Source organism: Benincasa hispida, chromosome 12 (assembly GCF_027475165.1).
Source record: "Benincasa hispida cultivar pf3 chromosome 12, pf3_genome.v1.1, whole genome shotgun sequence".
NCBI classification, from domain to species: Eukaryota; Viridiplantae; Streptophyta; class Magnoliopsida; order Cucurbitales; family Cucurbitaceae; genus Benincasa; species Benincasa hispida.
In genome coordinates this window covers 16,955,534-16,961,811 of record NC_143489.1, presented here as the reverse complement: position 1 = coordinate 16,961,811, position 6,278 = coordinate 16,955,534, and positions in this window count along the sequence as shown.

Here is a 6,278-nt window from a genome sequence, read left to right as displayed (position 1 = left end):
TCGTCTAGTGCCATCGTCTAACGCTTGTGTCTATCGTATAGCGCTTATGCTTATTGTGTAGTGCCATCACCTATCATGTAGCGCATCATTTAACGCTGCATGTAGCTGCACGATCGTCCACACGTGCAACACTCCAACGCCCAGTGCCCACGCTTGCGCATATCTATTTAGCACACATGCCTAGTTTCAATGCCTAGTGCCTTGCACTCATTATCTAGCCCTCTTTCTCTTGCTCACACAGCCTCTTATCATCCCAACGCATGAGCAACCTTTGGGCTGCGCCTCTTGCCAAAGCTTCGGCCAACATGCGTCCATACTTTACAAGCTTAATGCATGGTTGTCCTTGGCTTCAATGCTTAATCCCTTATAACCTCTATAAACTTATTTTTATTAGAGCCTCATATGTTAATGCTTTCTAACACCACACGCATGGTTGACTTCATACTTAGCCAATTTTTACTAGTTAAGGCTCAACTCAAAGCTACTCAAAAAATCTATTCCAACACTTAAAATTTTCCTTCTCTTCAACATAAGATTTAACTTATATTTAGTTAATTCCCTTAATTACCTGCTTAAATAGGGAAATTGAGATCCGGGTTTCACAAATTAACCGTGTAAGTGGGAGGTTAAATTTCAGTTTTTAATAACTGAAGAATAAAATGAAAATTTGTTTTCTTTTTATGAAGCATTGCTTCATTATTGATTTACTAATTGATCGCTCACGAGAGACTATACGATAGCCCTCACAAAAGACTAAACAATCGAGCGAGAGACTAAATGATAGAGCGAGAGATTGCTAGACGATCAAGTACCCATTGTCTATACGATAGACAAAACCTTTCTCCTACTTTATTGTGTAGCTCGATCGTATACTTCCTCCTTCCCTCTATCAAATTCATACAGAGTCTACACCTCCTGGATTCTTACTCTGAGAATACCAAGGTTGCCGAGTGGTAGTGTCGAAAGGTTGCTGTTTGAGGATCAAACAGTTTGTGATTGTGACTAGAGCGAGAGGTTGCTAGATGATTGCTCACGAGAGCGAGAGATTTCCAGAAGAAGAGTTCTTCAAAGGTATGTCTTTCAATTTCTTTTGTTTTAGTAAGAAAGCATGCGTTAATTTTTCTCTATAATGCATAACTGTTCTTATATGTTTGTGAATGTGTTTATTCTTCCACAATGGGTTTGGAAAGATCTTGTTTCCACTCACTGGTTCTCTTGAATAAGAGATCCTTCAATTGGTATTAGAGCCAGGTTGTTCTGATATTCCAAATCCATTGATGTATATTTACATTCTTGGTGGGTATTAAACATGTCTATATTATGTTTAAGTGTTAAATGTATTTGTGGATGTAGACTAATAGAGTTTCTGGGATGATTGCCTCTGGTTATTGCTTTCTTTTACATTTCAATGTTAATTATAAGGGCCCCTGTGTTTTTTGGCATATTCACTTGCTATCTATTCATTAAAATATCAAGAACGTTAAAGACCCGTCCAAATTTCCTCCATAATTTTTTAGGTATTTAGAATTTTGTTTAAATATGGTGAGTATTTTGATTTTAGTGATTTGGTCTTATTTTCGTTAGAGAAACAAAATTATATTTATACGTTTGTGTTTAATGTATTCATCATTGGTTTTCTCACCACCATCATTCATCTTTATTTTATTAGGCCTATCAAATATGTTGATCAATTTTACTATTGAATTTTAATTATGCTTAGGATTATGTTTTAAATAGTTTTATATACAATTGTTAAATCCCTAATTGATTAAGCAGGTTCCTCTCAATTGTTTCAATTGTTAATTGTTATGTTTAGAATAATATATCTTTTATCTGTTAAGATCATCTCTCAATATAATATTATCTTTCATCTTTCAAATATAGAAATAAATATCTAAGATTATCTTTAATTTTATTTTGAAAGGTTTAAGATTCTAGATATTAAAGATTATTTCTTAAATGAATTAGTTTTTAATAATATTAAAAATAAAGCTTAATAATTCACTAGATCATTAATCACTTGGATCATTAATCTATTCATTAGCTACTAATTAAAAGATCAACGAATTATAAATAAAAGAATTGACTATAAGGAAACTCTATCTAAGGATTGTTATGACGAGATTGAGGTATTTAAGCAGAACATCTCTACTTGGGAACTAACCTAGGAATTGAGTTAGTTAAATTTTTGTTTGTCAGGCTACTATCAAAATTTATTTGGTTGTTGAATATTTAAATTATTATAATGTGGATACATTTATGAACTTTTGAAATTTATAGTCATTTTATATGTTTGATCAAATTCTCTCATGTCATAGTTTATGAAAATTATGTATAATAGTTAATTACCTTTAATAAAACTAATTTTGATTAAATGCACCCGAAGTTGCATTAGTCACTTAGTACTTATTGTTTTTGTGCTTTGCACCCATAGCTGCACATATTTTAAATTAATAAATACTTATAAACTAATAAGCATATATTACTCTCATATATCAAACGTGCTCTGTTCTTGCATTAGCAATTAAGAAAGTTTGAAATATTGTGATGAATATTTATATAATATCATATGAGATTGAATAAAATAAATGAGCATATGTTTCTATAAAAAAAAATGAATTCCAACCAAATAAGTTAATATCATTTCCTGAAGTGAATGTTGCAATATTTAATAGTTGTGGTCAGAATAATGTTACAAAGAAACAAATAATTATTCTATTAAAACCACACACATATATAACATTTTGAAGGAGAATTTTATTTTTCAAATGTGATAAAAAAGAGACAATAATATTGTACGTATAGTACATTAAAAGTTTCTTTTGGAAATTAAAATCCTTGGTAATGAAAATGAAGTAAATTTTGAGAGTTTACTTGAATCTCTTGAAGAGATAACTTATCTTTTTAACCCCTAAATATGGTATTATCTGGATGTTACAAGTTTCTTAGAATCTCCTGAAGAGATGATTATTCTTTTGACCCATTTGTATATAAGATATTTAGATTTCTTTTGAATCTCCTGAAGAGAATAAAAATAATTAATATTTATGTTTTGCATATAGTGTTTCTATGTATATCATATTTAAAGTAAACAATAAGTTTCCAAAATTCAAAAGACTTGAATCGAAAAATCAAATATGATATTAAGTCCTGTAGATTTAATTAAAGAATTTGGAAAAGAAAAGATTATTTTTCCCACATGAGCCAAATTTACCATTGATATACTTTATTCTCTTATAAATAAAAGAGAAGTTTAGTAAATTTGGAAGGTATACATTGTAATAGTTATCATTTGGAGAGATTGATAATAAGAATGATATATGATATTTATATACTATATCCATTGTCTCCTATGGGAAATGTTACAAAATCGACTATTAAAGAATATGATAGAACGTTAAAAAAAAAAAATAGAGAAGATTTACGTGGTTTATTAATAATATGTTAGCTACGTCCACAGGACAGAGAGAAAATAATTTTATTAGAGAGAATGTTACAAAAAATACAGAATCTACCAAATAATGGCTATAGGGTTAGAAAGTTTATATAGTGCACTTCTCTAAATCCTAAATGGAGAAGGAAAAGAATTAAATAATTAAATATATAAAATTTCAATTCTAATTAGGTTTAGGATGTAAGACATTCAAACAAATCCAATTCTTATTAGGTTTAGGATTCAAGGCATTCCAACAAATCTCTACCTTGACTTAAATCTCCTGAACCAATTATGATTAGGATTCAAGACATTTCAACAAATCTCTACCTTGACTTAAAATTTCCTAAACCAATTATGATTAGAATTCAAGTCATTCCAAAAAATCTCTACCTTGACTTGAATTCTTTTACAGATAACAGATATACTAGATGCAACATAAAACACATTGCCATACGTACTCAGACTTCTCTCTCATGCCTCAACGTGTCCCATAAGGAACCACAAATAATTCAAAACATTCAACAAGTCCAAACAACGATGTACTAGATGTATTCAAACTTCTCCTTTCAAACTCAAAGTGCTAGAATGACAAACAACTTGAGTTTACGAACAAAAAACTTATGAATCAAAACAGAAGATCTGGACTGGAAACTGAAAACTCACATATGTACCAAGTACAACATAAATATATTGCCAAACGTACTCCGACTTCTCCCTCAAACTCAATGTGGTAGAATGACGAACAACTTGAGTTTGCGAAGAAAAAACTTTCGAATCAAATTAGCAGATCTAAATGGGAAACAGAAAAGCCCACAAATGTACCAAATGCATCATAAATATATTACCAAATGCGCTCAGATTTCTCCCTCAAACTCAAGGTGGTAGAATGACAAATAACTTGAGTTTGTGAAGGAAAAACTTCCTAATCAAATCAGTAGATCTGGACTGAAAACCGTAAACCCATAAATGTACCAAATGTAACATAAATATATTGCCAAGCGTACTCAGACTTCTCCCTCAAACTCAAGGTGATAGAATGACGAACAATTTGAGTTTACAAAGAAAAAAACTTTCTAATCAAATCAGTAGATCTGGACTGGATTGGAAACAAAAAACCCACAGGTGTACCAAATGTAACATAAATATATTGCCAAATGTACTCAAACTTTTTCCTCAAACTTAAGGTGGTAGAAAGACGAACAAATTGAGTTTGTGAAGAAAAACTTTCGAATCAAATTAACGCATCTGGATTGAAAACAAAAAAACTCACAAATGTACTAAATACAACATAAATATATTGCCAAATGTACTTAGACTTCTCCCTCAAACTCAAGATGATAGAATGACGAACAACTTGAGTTTATGAAGAAAAATTTCCGAATCAAATTAGCAGATCCAATTGTTTAAACTCCAAAATCGTCAACTTTGTGGAAGTTGTCCTTGAAAAACCAAACTACACTGCAATTTTAAAGATTCTATTCTGCAGCCACTACGAACAAACCCAGAGCTTAAAACGATGATCTAACCATTCAAAACAAGACCTAATGAGTCCTCAAACGACTGACTAAAATTCAACATGATCCAATGGTCGAGACTTTGGCATCGATAACTCTGTGAAAGTTGTCCTTGAAAAATTGGACTATATTGCAGTTTTATAGATTCTGTTCAATAGCAACGATGGAAAAAACTAGAGCTCAAAACAAAGATTCAACCATTAAAACCAAAACCCAATTGTTTCGAATAGGCTGATCAAAATTTAGCACGATCCAACGTTTGAAACTTCAGCAATCGAATACTTTGTGAAAGTTGTCCCTAAAAAATCGAACTACACTACAGTTTTACAAATTCTGTTTAGTAGCAACTATAGATAAAATCAGAACTCAAAATGATGATCCAACCATTCAAAATAACAATCAATGAGTCCCAAATAGGTTGAAAAAAATTCAACACGATCCAACGGTTGAAACTTCAAAAATTGACAACTTTGTGAAAACTGTCTCTGTAAAAACTAAACTACACTGCAATTTTACACATTCTGTTTAGCAGCGATTACAGAGAAAACCAAAGCTTGATCCAACCGTTAAAAAATACATTCTATGTGGCTTTAATAGGCTGACCAAATTTAGCACGATCCAACTGTGAAGACTCTGGTAATTGACAATTTTGTAGATGTTGTCCATGAAAAATTGAATTGCATTACTCTCTTGGTGAATTTGTCAATTTTTATGTTCATGCCATACATATTTAATTATCGAACAAATGCGAAATTCAGGATCCTAACGAATAAGATCTGATACCAATTTGTTACGAAATTGGAAATTGGAAATTAAGGAATACAAAAGAACGTAAAAAAATAGAGAAGATTTACATGGTTCACTAACAATGTGTTAGCTACGTCCATATGACAGAGGGAGAACATTTTTATTAGAGAGAATGTTACAAAAAAAAAAAAAAAAAAAATACAAAATCTGCCAAATAATGCCTATAGAGTTAGATAGTTTATATAGTGCACTTCTCTAAACCCTATGTGGATAAGGTAAAGAATTAAATAATTAAATATATCAAATACCAATTGGGTTTAGGAATTAAGACATTCCAACAAATCCCAATTCTAATTAGGTGTATGATTCAAGGTATTCCAACAAGTCTTCACCTTGACTTGAAATCTCCTAAACTATTTTTGATTAGGATTCAAGGCATTCAAACAGGGAAATATGTGTGATAGGGTCTAAATCTTATAGTGACGCTCCCAAAAGACCGCCAATCAAATGTTATTTATAATTCTCCGAACAAACAACTTATAGTAACTAGTAGTATAAATGGAAAGTCTAGGGTCGATCTA